The sequence below is a fragment of the Somniosus microcephalus genome, chromosome 14, assembly GCF_052327205.1.
Source record: "Somniosus microcephalus isolate GS21.2 chromosome 14, FLI_Smic_1.0, whole genome shotgun sequence".
NCBI lineage: Eukaryota > Metazoa > Chordata > Chondrichthyes > Squaliformes > Somniosidae > Somniosus > Somniosus microcephalus.
This window is the reverse complement of record NC_141000.1, coordinates 64,305,439-64,330,677: the sequence shown is the minus strand read 5'-3', so window position 1 is coordinate 64,330,677 and position 25,239 is coordinate 64,305,439. Positions and strand designations below refer to the sequence as shown.

The window sequence follows — 25,239 nt, the reverse complement described above, 5'->3', positions numbered from 1 at the left end:
ACAGAAGCCAGTCTTCAGCCAATTCCATTCACTCCACGTGACATCAAGAAATGGATGAGAGCACTGGATACAGCAAAAGCTATGGGCCCCGACAATATCCCGGCTGTCGTGCTGAAGACTTGTGCTCCAGAATGAGCCGCATCTCTAGCCAAGCTGTTCCAGTTCAGCTACAACACTGGCATCTACCCGACAATGTGGAAAACTGCCCAGATATGTCCTGTCCACTAAATGTAGGACAAATACAATCTGGCCAATTACCGCCCCATAAGTCTACTCTTAATCATCAGCAAAGTTATAGAAGGTGTCATCGACAGTGCTATCAAGCAGCACTTACTCGTCGATAACCTGCTCACTGCTGCTCTGTTTGGGTGCCACCAGGAACACTCGGATCCAGACCTCATTACAGCCTTGGTCCAAACATGGACAAAGAGCTGAATTCCAGAGGTGAGGTGAGAGTAACTGCCTTTGACATTAAGGCAGTTTTTGACAAGAGTGTGGCATCAAGGAGTCCTAGTAAAATTGAAGTCAATGGGAATCAGCGGAAAAGCTCTCCACTGGCTGGAGTCATACCTAGCACAAAGGAAGATGGTTGTGGTTGTTGGAGGCCAATTATCTCAGCCCCAGGACACCGCTACAGGAGTTCCTCAGGGCAGTGTCCTAGGCCCAACCACTGTCAGCTGCTTCATCAATGGCCTTCCCTCCATCATAAGGGATGTTCGCTGATGATTGCACAGTGTTCATTTCCATTTGCAACTCCTCAGATAATGAAGCAATCTATGCCCACAAGCAGCAAGACCTGGACGGCATTCAGGTTTAGGCAGCTAAGTGCTAAGTAACATTCGCGCCACACAAGTGCCTGGAAATGACTATCTTCAACAAGAGAGCATCTAACCACCGCCCTTGACATTCAATGGCATTACCATCACCGAATCCCCCAACATCAACACCCTGGTGTCACCATTGATCAGGAACTTAACTGGACCAGCCACATAAATACTATGGCTACAAGAGCAGCTCACAGGCTGGGTATTCTGCAGCGAGTGTCTCATCTCCTGACTCCCCAAAGCCTTTCCACCATCCACAAGGCACAAGTCAGGAGTGTGATGGAATACTCTCCACTTGCCTGGATGAGTGCAGCTCCAACAACACTCAAGGAGCTTAACACCATCTCGGACAAAGCAGCCCGCTTGATTGGCATCCCATCTACCACCTTAAACATTCACTCCCTCCACCACCGGCGCACCGTGGCTACAGTGTGTACCATCTACAAGATGCACTGCAGCAACTCGCCAAGGCTTCTTCGACAGCACCTCCCAAACCCACGACCTCTACCACCTAGAAGGACAAGGGCAGCAGGCGCATGGGTACACCATCACCTCCAAGATCCCGTCCAAGTTATACACCATCCTGACTTAGAAGTATATCGCCGATCTTTCATAGTCGCTGGGTCAAAATCCTGGAACTCCCTCGCTAACAGCACTATGGGAGTACCTTCACCACACAGTTCAAGAAGGTGGCTCACCACCACCTTCTCAAGGGCAATTAGGGATGGGCAATAAATGCTGGCCTTGCCAGCAATGCCCACATCCTAGGAACAAATAAAAAAAGACTGAGATGAGGAGGAATTTCTTCACTCAGAGGGTTGTGAATCTTTGGAATTCTCTACTCTAAAGGGCTGTGGATGCTGAATTGTTGAGTATATTCAAGGCTGAGATAGATAGATTTTTGGACTAGAGGGGAATCAAGGAATATGGAGATCAGGAGGGAAAGTGGAATTGAGGTTGAAGATCAGCCATGATCTTATTGAATAGCGGAGCAGACTAGAGGCGCTGTATGGCCTACTCATGTTCTGAATTCTTATGTTCTTACTGCAAAATCCAGGTCATTATATAAAAAGACACACACATTGATCTCCTGTGGCATTGCACATAGCCAAGTACAAGTGTAGTAGTGTGGTCTTCAAGAGAAGTTGGGCTATAGGATGGGGATAATTGAACAAGATATGGAGACATAAACCAGTCCCCATTTTGTCTCTATTTTTAAAGTTTCATTATAAATTCTTATGTCAACATTGGAAATGAAAATCGCCCATATAACCTTGACATGCTCTAATTACAGACTTCTACCAATGGTGGGATAGAGTTAGAATTAATTGATGACAATTATCACTATCAATATGTATTCTGATGATGAAAGGCTATATTGCAGATGCTACTACAATTGTAAACATCTGTACAGATAGCTCCAAAATGGATAGAAAATTATATTATACATGTCATTTAAAATTTAGTAGAGTTGGGAAGGGGAAACAAACAGATTTTTGTTGTAAATACTTAGGAATATGTTTGAATACTAAAATTTGGACTGGTAGAAAAAACAGAAAGGCAGAGTATTTCCTAAATGGTGAAAGATTGGGGAATGCAGATGCTCAAAGGGACCTGGGTGTCCTTGTACATGAGTCACTGAAAGTGAATAGAAACGTAGAAGATAGGAGCAGGAGTAGGCCATTCGGCCCCTCGAGCGTGTTCCAGCATTTAATGAGATCATGGCTGATCATCCAAATTCAGTACCCTGCTTTCTCCCCTATCCCTTGATCCCTTTAGCCTTAAGAAATATATCTAACTCCTTCTTGAATATATTTAATGAATTGGCCTCAACTGTCTTCTGTGGTAGAGAATTCCACAGGTTCACCACTCTCTGGGTGAAGAAATTCCTCCTCATCTCAGTCCTAAATGGCTTATAACCTTATCTTTAGACTGTGACCCCTGGTTCTGGACTCCACCGCCATCAGGAACATTCTTCCTGCATCTAGTCTGTCTAGTCCTGTTAGAATTTTATAAGTTTCAATGAGATCCCCTTTCATTCTTCTAAACTCTAGCGAATACAAGCCCAATCGACCCACTCTCTCTTCATACGTCATTCCTGCCATCCCAGGTATCAGTCTGGTGAATCTTCGCTGCACTCCCTCCATGGTAAGAACATCCTTCCTCAGATAAGGCGACCAAAACTGCACACAATACTCAAGGTGTGGTCTCACCAAGGCCCTGTACAACTTCAGCAAGACATCCTTGCTCCTGTACTCGAATCCTCTCGCTATGAAGGCCAACTTCTTAACCGCCTGCTGCACCTGCATGTTTGCCTTCAGCAACTGGTGCACAAGGACACGCAGGTATCGTTGCACTTCCCCTTTTCCCAATCTATTGCCGTTCAGATAATAATCTGCCTTCCTGTTTTTGCCACCAAAGTGGATAACCTCGCATTTATCCACATTATACTGCATCTGCCCAATCACCCAACCTGTCCAAATCATACTGGAGTTTTTCTGCATCCTCCTCACAGCACACACGCCCACCCAGCTTTGTGTCGTCTGCAAACTTGGAGATATTACATATAGTTCCCTCGTCTAGATCATCATTAATATATATTGTGAATAACTGGGGTCCTAGCACCGATCCCTGCAGTACCCCACTATTCACTGCCTGCCACTCGGAATAATCCAACTCTTTGCTTTCTGTCTGCCAACCAGTTCTTTATCCAAGTCGGTACCCTACCCTCAATACCATGTGCTTCAACTTTGCACGCTAATCTCTTATGCGGGACCTTATCAAAAGCCTTCTGAAAGTCCAAATACACCACATCCACTGGTTCTCCCTTATCTATTCTACCAGTTACATCCTCAAAAAATTCCAGTAGATTAGTCAAGCATGATTTACCTTTTGTAAATCCATGTTGACTTTGTCCGATCCAGTCACTGTTTTCCAAGTGCTCTGCTATTACATCTTTTATAATGGACACTAGCATTTTCCCCACTACCGATGTCAGGCTTACTATAACTCCCCGTTTTCTCTCTACCACCTTTTTTAAATAGTGGGGTTACAGTAGCTACCCTTCAATCCATGGGAACTGTTCCAAATGGTAAGCTGACCTTCATTACAAGAGGATTTAAGTACAGGAGAAAGAAGTCTTACTCCAATTATATAGGGCCTTGGTGAGACCACACCTGGAGTACTGTGTACAATTTTGGTCTCCTTACCTAAGGAAGCATATACTTGCCATAGAGGGAGTGCAACGAAGGTTCACGAGATTGATTCCTGGGATGGCGGGACTGTCGTATGAGAAGAGATTGAGTAAACTAGGCCTGTATTCTCTTGAATTCAGAAGAACGAGAGGGGATCTCATTGAAGATTACAGGGCTTGATAGGGTGGATGCTGGAAGAATGTTTCCCTTGGCTGGGGAGTCTAGAACCAGGGGCCACAGCCTCAGGATAAATGGTAGGCCATTCAGGACTGAGATGAGAAGAAATTTCTTCACACAGAGGGTGGTGAATCTTTGGCATTTTCTACCCAGAGGGCTGTGGAGGCTCAGTCATTGGGTATATTCAAAACAGAAGTCGATAGATTTCTGACTAGTAAAGGCATCAAGGGATACGGCGATAGAGCTGGTGAATAGAGTTGAGGCAGAAGATCAGCCATGATCCTATTGAATGGCGGAGCAGGCTCGAAGGGCCTGCTCCTATTTCTTATGTTCTTATAATAAGAGCTGTATAAATAAAGAAAACTAACATACACTAATTAGGCCACAATTCCTCAAATGTATAACACAGATGATTGTTTTAAGTTAGAATGAAGAAAGAAATGACCCCAAAACACGATTAGGGAAAACTAATTCTGTTGCTGTGGTACACAAATTACCAGAATATCCCTCCATTCTAACAGAAGAGCGGAATACTGTAGATTAATTTAAATCCCTACTACATGTTAAATCCCATAAGATTTCTCTGAAGTTGATACCTCTTAAGAAAATATATTCACAGTGGGAACCTGGATGAAAATTATTTAAAAGGATGTTATCAAGTTAAAACTAAAATTCCTAACATACATACCTGAACAGAACTTGGCTTTAAGACAGCAACTGACCTACTTGCTGGTAGTCAAAATACTGAGAGAGAGAAAAAAGTTCAGATTAATTAAGGACTTGGTGCTACAGCATACCTCACCATGAATTCATCCACTCAGCTGAGTGAGGAAGGGCCATTTAAAACATGCGAAAACTAAAATGACAACTCTTATAAAGTTCAGAAAAGAGAAAGAATATGCAATGCCCACACAAAAATACTTTCTTTTTTTACAGTTCTCTTCTTCTATTCCCCCAACTCAACATATAACTGAAAAATAACCTAATTTAATTGCTGAAAAAGGTTTGTGTTTTACCAAAAACAATTTGTGTAGTTCACATTCTGAACTATTAATCCGTCTTCAGTATAAGACTTCTGCTGCGAGCTGTAATGGGCATGGCTCGCACTCTCTTTATTAAGGAGCTCATTAATGAGTAATGTCAATTTTCATCTATTATTTGTGCATTACTAAAAAAAACTAAATACAGAAACAGAATTATTGGGTATATTACCACCATTTAAATAGCAGACACCTATAATTTAGGTAGGATATTTGAAATTCACTATGTAACTAGACTCAAAACACTATTCTGGAAAAAGAAAGTCATGGCATTCAAAATCTGATGAGCATAAAAGTACACCTGAACACGCCAAGTAGACCAGTGGTCCTGCACCACCACTGGGCCACCTCAGATAACACTTATAAATACAAGAACAAGTATGGTTGCCAACCCTCCCGGACTGTCCAGAAGTCTCCTAGAATAAGGTATGAATATCCTAGATACTGCTGCTGGCAGCCGGGAGATATTCGCACTTTAAATTCCTGCCACAACAGCACCCCCCCCCCCCCCCCCCCTTGATGTCACTGGCTACCCCGCAGATAAGCCTCCATCTGGGGGGATATCAACCTCTTGCCCCACCGCAGAGAGCCAGAATCGGGGTCTGGAGTCGGGAGGGCAGTAGTCGAGAATCAGGCCGCTGGGAGTTGAGAAAAGAGTGCGAGACCAGGGAATGGGTGTCCCCTCTTCCCCACCTTTGGTTTCCCTTCTTCGCCTGCTCACAGGTGGCCTCCTGGTGCGCGGAACTTTTCGTACAACAGCTGCAGGCACACAACCATGAGCAAAGCTACTCAACTACAATGGACCCAATCTTTATTAGGTAAATGCAGTAACATATGCAGATGTCATGCGATCAGAAGTCACATGGTTAGATCATGTGATCAACCTCCAGGAATGCCTCCAACCAGAGCTGGCAACCCGAAGAACAAGACATGTTGGCAGAGGAGGAGAGGGAGAGCATGTATTTCAAAGAACAAACTTGTGCCAAAACACTTATTAAGTTTGGTTATAAAGACTAGCAAAACATTTTTGAGTTATGAGTAACAGAACAGCATTTAAAAACAGGCAAAACAAGGCATTGCTTCCCTGCTGCTGCCTGTGAGACACTAAGAGGTCTGTACCTGGGTGGGTGGGTGTTAAGGTCTTCCTAGTTGCAAAATAAACAAGGGCCTCTGCCCCATCTATTTCTTGGTCAGGGCAGTGAGTGAGGGCTTTAAACAGCTACCAGAACACTAACATGGCAATGTTAAAACAGAAAATGCCGTAAATACACAGTAGGTGTGTTGGCATTTGAAAGGAGAAAAGACAGATTAATGTTTCAAATGTACACCCCATTCAGCAGTTTTTTCTTTCTTTGTTATTACCAATGGGGTAGCTACCATCTCAGTCATAAAGAATGTAATCATTCAACAAACAAAAGTCAAATACAAACCAACAATTATTATTGCTCGATGTAGCCGAAACCCTGCCCAACTGAGAACTATATCCCAAAAAAAGAACAGCTGGATCAACAATAAGGAAAGCTTCAACTTGAAAAATCCATTCCTGTTGGCTCCACTGGCTTGCCTCAATTCATATACATGTTAAAAAGTGGCAAGACTATCTCAAAATGGCATAGTGATCAAACTATCCAAATGAAAATGGATCACATATTACCTATTCTTAATAAGACATTCTTGGTCATTGTTAATGAGCCTCTCAAATACATTTTCCCAACCACCCCCAGAACTGTGGCTAGTAACTTTCAATCAGTTTCCCACATTACAACACTTCAAAAGTACTTCATTGGCTGTAAAGCACTTTGAGACATCCGGTGGTCATGAGAGGCATTATATAAATGCAAGTCTTTCTTTCTTTATGAGCATCATGGGTCCCTTTTTCAGGACAGTATTTGGATCTTAGCTTTGATACTGATGTCTAGCCTTTTAGATTTTCAGGTTTCATTTATTCCTGAATTTGAATTTAAAAAATCTGGTAGTAATTTGTGCCAATATGTGCTTTTAAGGGTCCAAAATAAAATAGAATGATTTGTAATTGGAAAACGTCAATTTAATTCCCAAAAGAATTTTGCAAGAAACAAAGAAAATATTTTTAGGTAAATAATAAAATTATCAACCGCCTTCAAAAAGTGTTATGCCAGAAAGAACAGAGATGAATTAATAGCAGCATCAGCTGCTTGCTCTACCTCCTTCGTTCAGTTGTCTGAAAGTGATGCAGGCAACAGGTTCTATATAGTTACTGCTCAGTGATTAAGAAAGGCGATAAAGTGCTCCCTGCAGCAAACAGGAAAAGTAATTGCATGTGCCACATCAAATCTGCAGTATGCTGACATGGAGGTTTATGGGTTTTCGGAGGTTTAACCTGAACTAATTTTTGAAAAATGGTGGTAATTATCAGCTAGAATTGGGTTTAACTCTAAAGCCTTTGAGGGAGAAATTCCCCATGAGGGCCATTTGGGGCGCTAAGTCAAAAATGTTTGAAAAGTTAGAGGCAGGAGCTAACCTTTTCAAACATTTGAGAAATTCCCATGTTTTTGCTCCAAGAGCAAGTGCTCCACTTGCATCTTGGAGTGCAAGAGGTGCAGAATGTCCTGATCTGGGGCAATGAGCTCAGCAGCGCTGCCGCGTTACAGGGGCTCTTCCCTCAATTAAAGGGAAGGGCTCCCCACTGCGAGCTCTGCATTTTTTTTTGGCATCTGCTGGAGCACCGGGGTGCGGGTGTGCCACGTGATCAGCCCACGAGTGGCTGGCCTCACTGTGCGCGACCCCTGCAGCAGTCAGTAACATCGCCCGGTGCTGCTGCGGGCCGCGTGAGGGGGAATTTTTCTCCTGAGGCGCTGCGCCAGGAGAGGACGTCATGATTTCCGGGCGCAGAAGATCGGGGCGATATCCAGTAGCACTGCTGCTAATCTCCCGCGGAATTTTGCGGGAGACAAGACATTTGTGCCCCGTTAGTGTCTCCCACTGGAGGCGCTAACGATGGGAATTTCGTCCCCTTTGTATTTGTACATCCTATCCAAATCCTCAACCACAATAGCTACTTGTCACAATACACAACACTCTTACAACCTCCAATTCTCTGTAGTTTTGGCCTCCTGTCATATGTGATGTTTGCCATCACATTTGTAGTCTTGTTTTAAATTATCAATAGCATTACAATTCTATCTACTGTACATTGTCTTAGTCTACATTTCACCATCTTTCATCAGGAAGCAAAGGGTGGTGGTGGATGGGGGCTGGTTTGCAGTGGTGTTCCCCAAGGGTCAGTTTTGGGTCCATTACTCGCTGCAGTTTTTATAAATGACTTAGACTCGGGTGTAGGGAGCAGCATTAGAAAGTTTGCAGATAATACAAAATTTGGCAATGTAGATGATCATGATGAGGATAGTTATAGGCTTCAGGATGACACAGACAGGATGGTGAAATTGACAGAATAATGGCAGATGGAGTTCAATGTGGAGAAGTGTGAAGTGATGCACTTTGGGAGGGCTAATATAGAAAGACAGTCTACTATAAATGGCACGATTTTGAAAAGTGTAGATGAGCAGAGAGACTTTGGTGTCCATATACACAAATCCTTAAAGGTGAGACGGCAAGTTGATATGGTGGTTGAAAAAGCATGGGTTACCTGGGTTTATAAATAGAGGAATAGAATATAAAAGCAAAGAGATCATGCTAGAACTTTATAATTCACTGGTTAGGCCTCAGATGGAGTCTCGTGGACAATTCTGGGCAACACACTTCAGGAAAGATGTAAAGGCATTAGAAAGGGTACAAGGAGGTTTACCAGGATGATACCATGGATGACGCACTTCAGTTATGAGGAGGGGTTGGATAAGTTAGGACTGTTCTCCTTGGAACAGAGGTTAAGACGTGACCTAATAGAGGTTTTCAAGATGATGAGAGGTCTTGATAGAGTAGAAAGAGAAAAATTATTACATCTGGCAAGTGGGTCAATAACTAGAGGTCATGAATTCAAAATCATTGGCAAAAGATCTAGAGGGGAGTTGAGGAGAAATTTCTTCACTCAGACTTGGCGGGATCTGGGGCGCTCTACTGTAAATCATTTTAAAAGGGAGTTGGATGGGTACTGGAGGATGAGGAACTTACAGGGTTACGGACTAAAAGCGGGGATGTGGGACTAAGCACGACTGCTCTTTCAAAGAGCCAAGCACAGGCACGGCGGGCCGAATGGCCTCTTTCTGTGCTATAAGTTTCTATGATTCTGTGATCTGCAGTACCAAGAAGTCAGCACCATTAACAAAATCAAGGTCAGCCAGTTATCTTATAAGCACAACCCAATTTCCAGCCCTACTTCACTGTAATCAGCTAGACCTAATTAATTTCTGCACTAAATGAGAACATTTAATTTCTTCCACAATGCCTGTATATACCAGGGTATCTCCTATAAATTTTAGTAGAGGCAAAAACAATTGGTGCAAATTTTAAAACTAGTAAATTCCAAAGTAATAAGACTTTGTAACAAGTTCTGATTACTTAATAATTATTTTTAATGGATCTTGAAGGCCACAGTACATCCATTACTCAAATACACTCAATCTGGCTTAATAGGTGACCTAATAGAGGCCTTTAAAATTATGAAAGGTTTTGATAGAGTGGATACAGAGAGAATGTTTCCACATGTAGAGAAGAGCATAACTAGAGGCCATCAATATAAGATAATCACCAAGAAATCCAATAGGGAATTCAGAAGAAACTTCTTTACCCAAAGAGTGGTGAGAATGTGGAACTCGCTACCACAGCGAGTGGTTGAAGCGAATAGTATAGATGCATTTAAGGGGAGGCTGAACAAACATATGAGGGAGAAGGGAATAGAGGGTTATGCTGATAGATTTAGAGATGAGGAAAGACGGGAGGAGGCTCGAGTGGAGCATAAACGCCGGCATGGACTGGTTGGGCCGAATGGCCTGTTTTTGTGCCGAATATCCTATGTAAATTGTGATATGAGGCGCAAATAATAAATGTACACACAAGCAAAGGTAGTTTTAAAAGCAATTTAAAACTGCACTTGCTAAAAGCAATTTCTTTCAGTCTCTTTCTCACTCCCCTGGCTCCAAGCTGCACAGTACACAGCTCAAAATGGTGAGGATATTATCCATCTTCCTCAGCGTAGGTTAAAACCATTTAAGCCCTCTGTATATTATAAGGGATTTTCAAATACACCAAGGAGCATGGATAAGCCCCACCACCATTTTGAGTACAGTATAACCTAGGACTGAAGCTCGGAAATTCAGACAAAAGCCCAGGTGTATACTTAGAGGAATAATTCGTATACAACTGAGCTTAAACACTAACAGTTGAATTTTCATTGAGGGTTTAAAAAATGGGAGATAGGGCAAAACAATTGCACATAACCATGATTTTCATTTGCATCCAAGTTGCAGAAGTGCAGCTGGGACTAGATACGAGGTATTTAGTGCATATGTAATTTAGTTCAGTTGTCACCTTAGATTGGAGGAAGCTATTTCTAAAAACACAGCAAGCTATAATTGGTGAAAAGGCAGCTTTAAACACAAACTGTAACCCTCCAGCTAGCTACCAATAACAACAGGCTCTTCAATTTGAAAAACGTCTGTGTTTAGAATGCAATTTTCAGGCCAACAGCTGTCACAATTGGGTCCTGTACAGAATGCATACTTAGGGGCAACAAAGAATAGATGGCAAGAAATAATTCTAGATAAAAACTGTTCCTGGCATAATGAACTGCACACCATTTATATTCTCAACACTCTAAATACATAATGCTACTGTCAGGACCCACAATAACGTAAATGACTGACATTTTTACCACTGTGGTTCCTATGAATTGTTTTCATTGACAATGCAAATTCCTCAATCCTACTCATCTAAAACTATAAGTCATTAAATTTGATAATGTATAAAGCAAAATATACTCATCTCTGGATTTTTAAAGAAAAGATTAGTGGCAGTTAACAGATGTGTATTTTCCCCATTTGATGAGATGTAAATCTACAACATATATCTCCATTATTCAGTTACGCACAAAAACATTTCAGGGGCATATTCTGCAGCTGGCCAGTCACGTGGGGGGAGAAATTCAGTTGGTTGCGCCACCCATTAGCGCCTTAAGAGGGCGATAAGTGGGGCGCGAGCCAGCTAGCGCCCGGGCGCGGCGAGACCTGCGCCTCTTGCGAAATTGAGCGGACATTTAGCGGCGGCGCTAAACCGCAACGCCCGCTCAGCTGTGCATGCAGATCCTGACGTCATTTCAGAGTGCAATGACCTTGGGGCGCCCCAGACCGGAAATTCAGTGGCGCCCCCCTCCTTTCCGCCTGTCGCTCCCAACGACTCGTTGACTGGAACGGTTTCCAGTCGCTGTGGGGGGCGCTATTTAAAAGGGGGCTCTTCCTGGCTTCTTTGTGGTAGCCATTTTTGGACCACTCCTTCTGAGAGAGAGAGAGAGAGAGAGAGAGAGAGAGATTTGCAGAGAGACAAAGGGAGAGAGCTTTCTGCATTGAGTCAGCGCTCGCTGAGGTACTTCTGGCTTCTGACCAGAACTTTGTAGTTGCTTTGTTTTTTCACCGGCATAACTTCGAGTGGCCACATACTATGGGGGCTGCAATGGATGGGAACATTGGGCTTCTCCATTACATTGAGAGGGCACAGAGACGCAGAGAGAGAGTGCCAATCATGGCCAGACGGAGGAGGGCCAACAGGCGTCGGCACACGAGACCTTACCGTCCCAGAGTTTTCCGCCAACAGTTCTCATACCTCAATATGTCTGAGGAGCAGTGTTTTCAGAGGCTGCGATTCAGCAAGGAGGTGGTCACTGAGCTCTGCCACCTGCTTCAGCCAGATCTGCAGCCTCAACTGAGGAGCAGGACGTCTCTGTCGGTGGCAGTGAAGGTAACAGTGGCTCTCAACTTCTATGCCACCGGCTCCTTTCAATCCGCTACTGGGGACATTGCCAATATCTCCCAGTTCGCTGTGCATTGCTGCATCCGTCAAGTCACGAATGCCCTCTTTAAAAGGAGACGTCAGTATATCTCCTTCCCCATGACCCCGGACAAGCAGCAAGAGCGCGCAATGGGCTTTGCAAGAATAGCGGGCTTCCCCATGGTCCAGGGCGCCATTGATTGCACGCATGTGGCTTTGCGGGCGCCGCAAGAGAATGCTGAGGATTGCCGCAACCGGAAGGGGTTCCATTCGTTGAACGTCCAGTTGGTCTGTGACCACAGACAGCTGATAGTCACTGTCAATGCCCGCTTTCCAGGCAGCAGCCACGACGCCTTCATCCTGCGCCAGACTTCTGTGGCAGACCTTTGAGGCCCCAGCTCACCCAGGAGGCTGGCTTCTCGGGGACAAGGGCTATCCTCTGTGCACCTGGCTGATGACCCCGCTCCGTGTGCCCAGCACCCCTGAAGAACGATACAATGAGAGCCATCAAGCTACCAGGAACATCGTTGAGCACACAATCAGCGTGCTCAAGCAACGGTTCCGCTGTCTGGACCATTCCGGAGGAGCCCTTCAGTACTCACCTGAGCAAGTCTCCCATTTCGTTGTTGTGTGCTGCATGCTGCATAACCTGGCAATCCTCAGGACTCAGCCACTGCCACCAGACATTGAAGCACCAGCAGAGGAGGAGGAGCAGGAGCAGCAGCACCAAGATGGGAGGGAGGCACAAAGTGCAAGAGCCGTCCGTCAGCGGCTTATAGCAAGTCGCTTCTAGGCCCCCTCTGAGGGAATGGCTTCTGCCATTCAAAGAACATGAATGGAACCGTGCCGCAACCCCTAAGCCGGTCAATGCAACAAATAGTTCAAAGAGCAAACATGCACATTCTGAATAAACACTTCTTTATTTAACAAACTATGTGCCCTTCCTGCATGACAAAGTAACAGAGAGAAACCCCCCAAAAAAGTCAGTCAGTCACATAACTGGCTCTCACAACCTGGAGACAATGACCAAAACAGTAACAAAAATATGACCACGATCCTTGGCCTTCAATTAAACAATTAACAACATTTTGCCACACCACCTACTTTTTGCCCTTCGAGGGTGATCTGTTTCGCTTGCGAGATTGGCCCCTTCCCACCCTGCAGCTCCTCCACAATGGGACCCCAGTGGCTGCAGCAAGGCTGCTGAGTGTCAGAAACTGAGACTGCAGATGCCCTTGAGGGACAGCCTGGACCAGCTCTGGGCCTGGAGGGCCCGGCTGCTGACTGCTCCAACTCTGCATGGGCGGCACCAGTCTGTCCTACAGGTGGTGGCAGCTGCAGTGGAGAAGTGAAAGTGCTGGCAGCAGGAATGCTGTCATTGTGAGAGAGGACAGCAACTCCCTGTTCAGCTGACACACTGGCACTCCCACGGGGCAGCACTGCAGCATGCGGAGCAATCTGCTGAAGCACAGATTGCTGGCCTGCTGTGGCGCGATGAGGGCCCCGGGGAATCCTGCCCGATCCAGCGAGGGTGGCAGCAGTCAGTGCTCGTGTGGCCTTAATCTGTGCCTGCATGAGACCAGCCACTGACTGCATTGCAGCACTAAGCAATTGCGTGGCAGCCGTCTGTGCTGCGCCGAAGTCCTGGAGACTCCTTGCCTGTGCTGCGCCGAAGTCCTGGACACTCCTTGCCAGTGACTCAATGGATTCGGGCATCCTTGCCACTGCAGCCATGAGCTCAGTGTGCTTGTGCTCCGCCTGGGCGCTCATTTCAGCAAGGAGCCGCACCTCTTCGGCGCTCACTGTAGCAGGACTCGAGGCCAGACTCTCCCTCCGGGGAGAAGGCCGCTGAGCTTCCCTACCCCCCTGGCATTGCTGCAGTCCGCTGGGTCCTGGAGCTTCACCCTCATCAGACCATTCCCCCCCGCTCCCCTCCAGGGAAGACGAGTCCCCATTATGGCCATAGGCTGCCTCGGCTGAGGGTGGCACTGATGGTCCGGCTTCCTCCTCGTCGTCACCTTCAGAATCACTCACCGTGGCAGCTTGAGGGCCCACCTCCTCACCTGGCGAATCAGTATCTGAAAGCAGGGAGGTACAAGAGTGGCTTTAGTGTGAGGACAGGGTGGCAGCAAGGGAGGCACGAGTGCTGCAATGTACTGATTTGGCTCGAAGGTGACAAAGGATGCTGGTGTGAGGAACAAGTGGAAGGAGAGAGGTCAAAAAGGTGATGACCTTACCATTGCTGTCCATAATGGGGTCGGCATCTCCAGTGGCGACGGGGCCAATCATCCGGCCTGCCACAATCCGCTGGACTCGCTGTTCCAGATCGGTCAGGGCTTGAAGGTGAGGCCGGCCTCCCCCGGTCCGTTGCTGCTGCCTCCTGTTATGCGCCAGCTTGCCCTGCAAGAGAAAGGACTGGGTCTAAGTACAGTGTGCAGCCCTGATCTTGCCTGCAATGCCTCCCATGGTGGAATAGCCGTTACAGTGTGTAAAGTGCTGAATGTGCATGTGAGTTTCCTGAAAGGGCCATAGGTGCTGGATGAGGGCTGGGCATTGGGGCTTTCAGGACCCTTTGGCCATAAAGTGAGGTCGACATGCAGGGATGAAGAGGATTCTGAAAAGGGCACTCACCCAGACGACCTGAGTGAGGTCGTTGAACTTCTTCCTGCATTGCACAGGGGTCCTAGGCACCATGCTGCTGGAGGTCACTCTGTGAGTCACCTCCCTCCAAGCTTTTCGATATTCGCTGGGCAGCGGCCTCCTGCCACTGTCCGGGTACAGGAGAGATTCCCTGCGCTCCACCGCACCAACCAGAATCTCCAAGGCCCCCTCGCTGATCTGCTGCGCTCGCTCCCTGGCCCTCTCCATGGTCCTATGCTTAAGGATGTGGCTACAGGTCTGTCCAGGCTGAGATTCAGGGCTCCGAAGCGCAGGGTGTGGCTGCAATTATGTTCCAAGCACCTCCTGGGGCGAAGCAGGCCAATTTACCAGTAGGTGGCGATAATTTGCGCCGAACGCAAAATTTTGCGCCCGGCCGATACTTACGCCCCAAACGGGGCGATACCGAATTTCTCCCCCATGGTGTTTAAACACACAATATATATTGTATGCACAGAGCTTGTCTTTATCTGAAAGTACATCAGTATACAATACAAAAAATAATCATTTATTAAAGATAAACTTTTCATATTTACTTTAGCTACATTTGGTAAAACTAGCCAACTTATGTTACTGGGTGTTCTTTAAATCAATTCACAATATGTAACAGAGGAGTAACTTACAGTGAATAACACTATTGATGCACTTTATTCTTTAGACATGTTAGCCCAACCTCCAAGTTATCATTGGCATAGATAACACTGAGCACTTCTATTGCTGTACACTGAGGAAAAAGAAGAACCTTAAATTAATATATGCAGGATTTAAATATCTATTATTATTGTTTGATTTTAGTAGACCATTCCAGCAGAAGAGAATATCAAAATGCTCAGGTCACAATTCACAATGCACAGTGGCCTGATTCTAATCAGTACTCAAGTCTCTTAAGCACACATACCTCATTCAAATTTAATGGGATTTGTCAAACTATGCATGGCGTATTGCCTGGTACAACTGATTATTACTACAAATATGCTAGATATGAAGGTAGCCCAGTGTTGCAGTGATGTTATACTATTGTTATCCTCTGTAGAATGACCGGGACCAAAAAGGAGACCTACGCATGGAGGCAGAGGGGCTAAATGAGTACTTTGCATCTGTCTTCACCAAGGAAGAAGATGCTGCCATAGACATAGTGAAGGAGGAGGTAGGGGAGATACTGGATGGGATAAAAATTGATAAAGAGGAGGTGCTAGAAAGGCTGGCTATACTTAAAATAGATAAGTCACCAGGACCAGATGGGATGCATCCTAGGACGCTGAGGGAAGTGAAGGAAGAAACCGCAGAGGTACTGGCTATAATCTTCCAATCCTCCTTAGAAACGGGGGTGGTGCTAGAGGACTGGAGAATTGCAAATGTTACACCCTTGTTCAAAAAAGGGTGTAACGATAAACCCAGCAACTACAGGCCAGTCAGTTTAACCTCAATAGTGGAGAAACTTTTAGAAACAATAATCAGGGACAAAATTAACAGTCACTTGGACAAGTGTGGATTTGTTAAAGGCAAATCGCGTTTAACCAACTTGATCGAGTTTTCTGATGAGGTAAAAGAGAGAGTTGATGAGGGCAATGTGGTTGACGTTGTGTACATGAATTTCCAAAAGGCGTTTGACAAATTGCCAAATAGGCTTGTCAGCAAAGTTGAAGCCCATGGAATAAAAGGGACAGTAGCAGCATGGATACGAAATTGGCTAAGGGACAGGAAACAGAATAGTGATGAACAGTTGTTTTTCGGACCGGAGGAAGGTATACACTGGTGTTCCCCAGGGGTCGGTTCTAGGACCACTGCTTTTCTTTATATATATTAATTAATGACTTAAATGTGGGTGTACAGGGCACAATTTCAAAATTTGCAGATGACACAAAACTTGGAAGTATAGTGAACATTGAGGAGGATAGTGATAGACTTCTCCTTAGAGCAGAGAAGATTGAGAGGAGATTTGATAGAGGTGTTCAAAATCATGAGGAGTCTGGACAGGGTAGATAGAGAGAAACTGTTCCTATTGGCAGAAGGGTCGAGAACCAGAGGACATAGATTTAAGGTGATTGGCAGAAGAACCAAAGGTGACAATGGAAAAACTTTTTTACTCAGTGAGTGGTTAGGATCTGGAATGCAGGCAGACTCAATCACAGCTTTCAAAAGGGAGTTGGAGAAGTACCTGAAGGAAAATTTTTTGCAGGACTATGGAGAAAGGGCTGGGGAGTGGAACTAGCTGAAGTGCTTTTGCAGAGAGCCAGCAGGGGCTCGACGGGCCGAATGACCTCCTTCTGTGCTGTAACCATTCTATGATTCTATGTTGCAATTCCCCACATAGCAAATTCCCCAACTCAGTCATCCCTAGGGGAGGCACTAAATGGACAAATGGGAAGTTGCACTTTAGGGTGAATCAAACCACTCTTTTCACAGGCCTTCTAAGAGTCAGGACAACAGCTGTCGGAGAACAGTACATAGCGAACTTAAGAAGGGAGTGTTGATAAAGTAATATATATCAAACATAGCAACCGGATCTATAATGCCACACATCAACTTTTACAATACTAATTTAAAAGGAGCGAACTAGGCTTTCCTAAAGACAAAGCATTCTCTGTGATAATGTATTTTTAACAAAAATGAAAGACATATTTTATAATTTAAAAGACAACATTCAGTCAAAAGAATATGGAACTTCTGAATTAATACATTACAACAGTGACTACACTTCAAAGTTATCATTCGTTGTAAAGCACTTTGGGACATCCTGAGGTTGTGAAAGGTGCTATATAAATGCAAGTCTTTTTATCTTTCTATACCCCTGCAATTTTTTCTCCTCCAAGTATTTATCCAATTCCCCTTTCAAAGCTACCATTGAATCTGCTTCCAGCATCCTATTAGGCAGTGCATTCCAAATCCTAACCACTCGCTGCATAATTTTTTTTTTCCTCAGGTCGTCTCTGGTTCTTTTGCCAATCACCTGACATCTGTGCCCTCTGGTTTTCGACCCTTTAGCCACTGGAAACAGTTTCTCTTTATTTACTATATCTGAACCCTTCATGATTTTAAACAGCTCTATCAAATCTCCTCTTCGCCCTCTCTGCTCTAAGGAGAACAATCGCAGCTTCTCCAGTCCACCCATGTAACTATAATCCCTCATCCCTGGAATCATTCTAGTAAATCTATTCTATACACTCTCCAAAGTCTTCACACCCTTCTTAAAGTGTGGTGCCCAGAATTGGACACAATACTCCAGCTGGGGCCAAACTACAGGAAACTTTGTGATATCCGGCACCGACGGGACCGAGCTGTTGCCGTCCCATCAAAACTGCCGGACAAACCAGCGCTAATGTTAAAACATACGGAAGCTTTTGAGCTCCGTATCTAGCAACAAACCCTGACAGCTTCTAAACAGTCGGCCGTAGCTTGCAAGCGTCTCTGTAGCTAAGCAACAGCTTTAGCTAGACCTTGCAGAGCCTGACTGGTGAAAAAAAAGCAACGAAAAGAAAAAAAAACTTATTGAACCGACTCCTGAATTTTGCCGGTGGCTTGAGTATTCCGGACAGTTAACCTCCAGATAAACCAAAGTTTCCTGTAGTGTGTTACAGGTTTAGCATAACTTCCTGGCTTTTGTACTCTCTGCCCCTATTTATGAAGCCCATAATCCCATATGCTTTGTTAACCTGTCCTGCCACCGTCAAAGATTTGTGCACAAACACCCCCAGGTCTCTCTCTTCTTGCACCCCCTTTAAAACTGTATCTGTTCGGAATATTGTCTCTCCTCATTCTTCCTACCAAAGTGTATGACCTCACTTTTTTTTGCATTGAATTTCATCTGCCATGTGTCTGCCCATTCCACCAGCCTGTCTATGTCCTCTTGAAGTCTATTACTATCTTCCTCACTGTTTACTACACTTCCAAGTTTCTTGTCATCTGCAAATTTAAAAATTGTGCCCTGTACCCGCAAGTCCAAGTCATTAATGTATATCAAAAACAGCAGTGGTCCCAATCAATGTTCCCCCTTTTTGTTGTGTGCGCCTCCCCTTTAAGGGCTCAAGAATCACCACGCCTCTCTGTATTCCAGTCACTTGCAATTAAGGCCTTTGCTGTCCATGATCTTACTGTGGATGATAGCATTCACATCATAGCCTTGACAGAAACTTGCCGCACGGTTGTTGACATCTTTCCCCTTATTTGAAGCCTCCCTACCTGGCTATACCTTTCACCATCTGCCCGCCTAAACCACCGTGGCCCTCATCACTAAATCTCACCCTGGTCTGCCCCACTACTCCTCTGACACTTTCTGCTCCTTTGAGCACCTCACTTTGTTCCACCCCTCTTTAAAATCCTTGTTCTCTACCCCCCATCCAAGTCCTATGCCAAGCATCTCACCGAGATATACCCACTCCTTTCCTCCCACACTGAGTGAGTTCTCATCCTCAGTAATGTCAACCTCTATCTCAACTCACCTTGCCTTCTCTTCTCTGAGTTCACTTCACTTCTTTGTGATCTCAGTTTTGGATAAGCTCAAACTTATGGCTGGTGGAAGCTGGGAGGCCGAACAGGGGAGCCTTAGAATAGTCGGGCCCGGAGGCAACAAAAGCACGGATGAGGGTTTCAGCAGAAGATAAGCTGAGTCGGGGTGGAGACAGGCAATCTCATGGAATTGGAAGTAGTTGGTCTTTGTGGTGGAGAGGATATGGGGTCGGAAGCTCAGCTCAAGGTCAAATAGAATGCCAAGGTAGCAAACAGTCTGGTTCAGCCCGAGACTGTGGCCAGGGAAGGGGATGGAATTGATGGCGAGGGAACAGAGTTTGTGGTGGGTACCAAAAACAATCTGATTTAAAACATAAAAACAGTAAATAAGCTACATGAATTTCTCAGGATTCCACAGCACTGGATAGCTTAGTAAGTTTGTTTTTGCATGTCCCAATTATTAAAAGAATGATATTTCAAGTATGAAGATGACAGATGAAGTTGGATATATTCCAAGAATGGAAACAGTGGATTACGTCTGACAGAACTCAATATTAACTTTTTGGATAATTACTTACCAAATAAGTTCTGAAAAGAGCAGTAATTTATGTTAGCTCAGCGCATGTTTACTTCAAAATTGATAGGCATGCAACACAGCAGTTAAAAACATTCCAGAAAGCAATTTTACTGCTCAAAAATCATAAACGTATTCCAGAGAATGAATTTATTCATTCCTGACCATGTAACTTCTATACTTTTATCGCTTATATAGGCCTTGTGAACACTTTTATTATCTAATTAAGTATACCTTTACCATTTAGCCGGGTGGTCTGAACTGAAATACTATTTGCAGTGAAGGAGTATATACTAAAATGTATAGCAAATACAATTGCAGTAGAACATGTAGGGTAGGCTGTTTTTTTAAAAAAGTCAGCTGTTAAATTCACCTACAGTTGCCTTCCTTTATAATCTTTTATAAGATTTCAGATTTCTACTAGTATTAGATGAGGCCAATATTCAAAGTTCAAACGATGCTGGGATGTTAGATTTCAGAGCAGGTTATGGTTCAAGAAGAACATGTGTTTGGACAGCTGCAATAATGCATCATTTCTACTTTTAAAAGTTTTAGTTTTCTTTAAGAACTCTAATTCCATTGTAGTTTTTCCACTTAATTTTTATACTCAATTTTATTCTATTAGTTTATGCTCTTTTATTAACATAATGATACAAGGGCTCTGATTTAGCCATGGGGCTCAAGCTAACACACCCTTAAGTTAATGGGCCATAATTTGTGACCCCTATGGGTGCAAATGAAGTGCGCACGTGCCCGTAGGGGCCACGCAAGTTCTGGGTTTAGGCATGCGAAGCGCATGTGCTAAAACCCGGAACTTGCGATCTGTCAAGAATCATCTTGACAGATCGCACGCATCCCCGGGAAAAGGGCCTCCGCGGGTGGAAAGTTGAGCTATTTGCCCAACTTCTGCCCAGCGAATGCCCGTGAAATTCTTGCGCCTGGTAAAAGCAGGCATAAGGCCTGCTTTTACCAGCATAAGAGTTTTAAAAAACATAAAAATAATTTTTTTCATTCATTTAAACATTAAAGTGCATGTACAATAATGTAAGTTTATTTTTAGACCATTTAAAATATGTAAATTTATTTTTCAAAAAAATAAATTTGTTTTAAATGTTTAATTATGTTGTATTTTAATTCATTTTAAATATGTAATTTTTAAAATTTATTTGTTACATTAAATGTATTTTTAATGTCATCCTTATTCATGCTTATGGAGGTTCTGTACAAACGGAACCTCCATAAGTATGAATGGGGATCCCCCTTCTTTGATTGGTTGGGCTGGTCCACGTGATCCCAAGGGTGCTTGCAGATCGCCTGCGCCCCTGGGATACGTGGGCCTCTACACAGGCCTATGCATAGAGGCCCAGGAGCGCAAGTGTCCGAACCTCCAGGACCATCAGGTAAGTTCGTAGATTTTTTGCTGGTCGGAGGCATCCATCTGCAGGAAACCTCCGATCGCAAATGCAGCTCCAATGTAAACACAGCAAATAAAAACCTGTTAAATGATTTTTTGCTAGGCCTGTATGTATCTTAAACAATCTAATTTGCACAAGATACTTAAAACTATAATACAGATTAAAATGCTGTACACCGTAATTTTATGAGTTAAACGCTACAACTTAAAAAAATGTTCTTAAAACATTTGTAGATTAGGAAGAAATTTATGAGAGGAAAGGGGTATACTGGTTTTCACACTGATATAGTAGTGGTACATATTCTCAACACAGCACTTACCATGAGGGCACATTAACAGCATAGATGTGAGCTGTGCCTCTTTGTAGATCGTGTTAGCATTAACTAAATGCTTATATGTAAACTGTATTGCAGTTTTAGGCTTTTTATTGTGCAAATTAGATTATTTCCCTACATTACAACAGTGACAACACTGCAAAAAGTACTTCTTTGGCTTTGGGACATCCTGAGGTCATAAAATGCGCTAAATAAATGCAAGGCTTTTCTTTCTTTTTTAAAAATCTATATTTTTGTGTGTATAGCTTTTTTTAAATTGAGTTCTTTCATTCTTGTTGCAAGCTCTATATCCTGTAAACTTTTTGGGCTTTGATGGGTGAGACTAGAACTAGGGGGCATAATCTTAGAAGGGGCTGCCCTTTCAAAACTGAGATGAGGAGAAACTTCTTCACTCAGAGGGTAGTAAATCTATGGAATTTGCTGCCCCAGAGAGCTGTGGAAGCTGCAACATTAAATAAATTTAAAACGGAGATAGACAGTTTCCTAGCAGATAAGAGAATTAGGGGTTACGGGGAGAGGGCAGGGAAGTGGACGTGAGTCTAGATTCGGATCAGCCATGATCCTATTGAATGACGGAGCAGGCCCGAGGGGCTGTATGGCCTACTCCTGCTACTACTTCTTATGTTCTTATGTCTCTTAGGGCTTCAGATTGGAATCTCCATTTGTTGTTTACATTTGTGTACAAGTTCTCCAAAAAGTAAGTACAGCTGTAGGAATTACCAGTATTCCAGAAAGGCAAGTACCTCATTTAGTAATTTTATCTTCAAAGCATGGTTTAAAAAAAAATCTATACTGTCGCAGTTTGGTTTATTGAGGTAGTTTAAGAGGGCGAAATAAAACAAAAGTGAGAAGAGAAATGGAGAAGGAACGAAATACTATTTTCTATATTTTGCAGACTAAATGTTCTTAAAGTTTGGAAAGAGACCGAGCCAATAAACAATCAAGCCAACTGACGATGTACAATTTGTGCTGTGCTGGGCCCTGAAGGAGGGGAATAGTCAGAACACAAAATGAAAACCCTGAAATAATTCCCAGAAACAAACAAAAAGAAAATCATGGATACCAATTTAATATTGTTCAAACTCAACTTCTTTTATCCCACAGATTGCGTTCTTATGGACTGAAGCCACAATGTTCACAATATTTTACACAACATTTGAATAGCTATGCCAATATATGAGCTTTAACACTTTTCATAACTACTAGTTGTTAACTACTTTTGGAGTAAATCTATTCCACATAACTATTCAGTGGGGCTAAAAGTATTCTTCGAATCACTAGTCCAGTGTTTTTCCACGTGGGGAAATTCCCTGGAAACGCTGATGTACTTCCGAGGTCCACTGAAAATACTGATGCACTTCTCAATAACAGTATCAGTTATCAAAAGGAATGACAGTGCTTTCTTGGTAGAATTTTTTTTTATTGATATACAGCAACAATAATAAACAAATTATTTAAAGCAACAAATACAGAAAAATATAGAAATCTGGTGAAAATGGACATCGCAAAGCACTGGGTGATTTTAGCGCCTGGGGACCCCAGTTGAAAATCTATGCTCTACTCTCAGTTGAGATTTCTTCAACAAGAAATTACCAATGGAATACCAGGACTTGAGACTTTTCTTTTCTTCAATGTGGAGTTAAAATAGTTGCTGGGTAAAACCAGGTTATGTGGTTAATTTGGATATCTAAAAAAATATTCTCATTGCAATTATTTCAGTACCCTGTATAATCATTGGTTTAAGAAGAACCTAAAGGGTTAAGTACCTTTTAACAATCTTAAAGAATTCAGTTTATCTGGGTTCTCGAAGAAACAAATACCACAGAATTAATTACAAGCCCCACACCAGGCATTTGAACACTATGGGCTGGATTTTAATTCAGGGGCGGGCTGGGGTCATGTAATCCGCATTTTGTGTTATCCATCCGAATCTAAATTGATGTGGGAAATTGATGCGATTTTAATTAATTAGCCAATTGAGTTCCAACGTGTGGGAACCCATGACAAATGAGTTTTTCCAGTCTGAAAGTCGCCTCCGATGACGTCATCATTGCTGCAGCATTTAAGGTCTGCAACAAGCCTTGCTTCTTCTGCAGACTGCCAACCTTTTGGCCTTTCATACTACAGGGACCTGGAGGCAGAATGACCAGCGAGAGACCTAGGGCTGCTCCCAGGTTTGATGATGTTGCCTTGCAGGCTCTAGTAGAGGGAGCAAGAGCTCATAAAGAGGTGCTCTTCCCTTCTTCAGGGAGGAAGAAGCCTCCCCAGCAGACCAAGGCTGTGTGGATCCAGTTGGCAGAGGAGGTCAATTCATTATCAGTAACCCGCAGAACCTGGATTCAGTGCAGGAAGAGAATTCATGACCTTCTGCGCACTGGAAAAGTGAGTATGAATTTCCCATCACCCTCAATCTGATCCCCATTGCCTTTCCTCACGAGCACTCAGCTTTAGCAATCTCTTCCTCCACATCCCACTTGACACTGACATCCATGCACCCTTACCCATTCCCTCTCTCTCTATGGTCACATTCACCTAACTATTCTACCATGCAGCCCTCACACTCCCTATCACTGTGATGCTATGAAAACAACTGACAACACACAGGGAGGGCCCTTGGTCTTGCCACCTCACTCCATCTTTGTCTGCTTCTAAGTATCTATGCTATGGAATCTACACTCACTCCTTCATTCTCACTCAGCCTCCACTTGTCTCCCTCATTGCAGGAAAAGAGAGCTTACAATAAGTGAGAAAGAGCGAGGACAGGAGGAGGGCCACCCTCAGTAGCCCAACTCACCCCCTGGGAGGAGGCGGTCCTGGAGTGGAGGAAGATACGCAAGTGGGGGACGTACAGAGGGGTGCATCACAGCAAGCTGGTGACAGAATAGTTTTCCATCTCTCTCATTGACATTGCATGAGTCGCTGATAATGATTCTGAAGCTCTAACAGATGGACTAATGATCATATGCAATGTGCATGTAACCTTGGCATCACATCTCTGACTCTTTCCTTTACTCCCCACAGGACCATCGCAAGCACCCATCCCCACTAGCCAGGAGGAACAACATGAGCCTGAAGACTCCTCAGAGGAAGCTGTAACCTCCGAGGGCGCAGCATCAGCAGAATTCAGCGCACCCAGCACCAGCGCAGACACTCACACCTCGGTTGACCTTCGGGACATAGCGTAGTGTTGTCACCTGGTGTATCACAGCTCACAAGTGAGCATCAGCAGATTGTGGAGACAGGGACAGCAGTGGAGAGTCCTAGTGGGAGGGCGCAGGATTCTGCCAGCTCGGCTGAGCTGCATGTCGACCCTCTGCCTCTGGGTCCATCCGTAAGATCAGCGGTGCTGGAACTCCAGGAACAGATGCAGGAGTCTCTGGCGGGATTTGTCTCCAGGGTCGCTGTGAGTGTGGAGCAAATGGAAGAGTCCATAGCGAACATGAGCAGAGCCTTTGTGGAGTCATTGGCGCATGAACGCATCATCATGGAAAGGATGGCAACCTCCATGGAGGTGATAAGTCGCCAGAGTGCAGAAAACATGGTGTGTGTTCATAATAGAATGACATCTCTAGAGGAGCAATGGTCATCTACTGAACAGAGAAACCAGACCTTCATGGAAGTCCTTCTGAGTAGGACAGCCATTGCAGATACGGGTCCCCATG

General features: G+C 44.2%; 1 protein-coding gene across 4 annotated transcripts in view; it reads right to left on the bottom strand.

The window, feature by feature from the left end:
* zbtb20 (zinc finger and BTB domain containing 20) overlaps positions 1 to 25,239 on the bottom strand; it is a 374,550-nt gene that overhangs the window by 68,169 nt on the left and 281,142 nt on the right. For 3 of the 4 annotated variants that reach the window (XM_086006585.1, XM_086006588.1, XM_086006586.1), the window contains 2 exons: positions 15,432 to 15,532; positions 4,884 to 4,939 (listed from right to left, as the gene is read on the bottom strand). The gene's annotated coding sequence lies outside the window, so the exon portion shown is untranslated. The remainder of the gene's footprint in view (positions 1 to 4,883; positions 4,940 to 15,431; positions 15,533 to 25,239) is intronic. The other variant, XM_086006587.1, reaches the window with a different exon arrangement.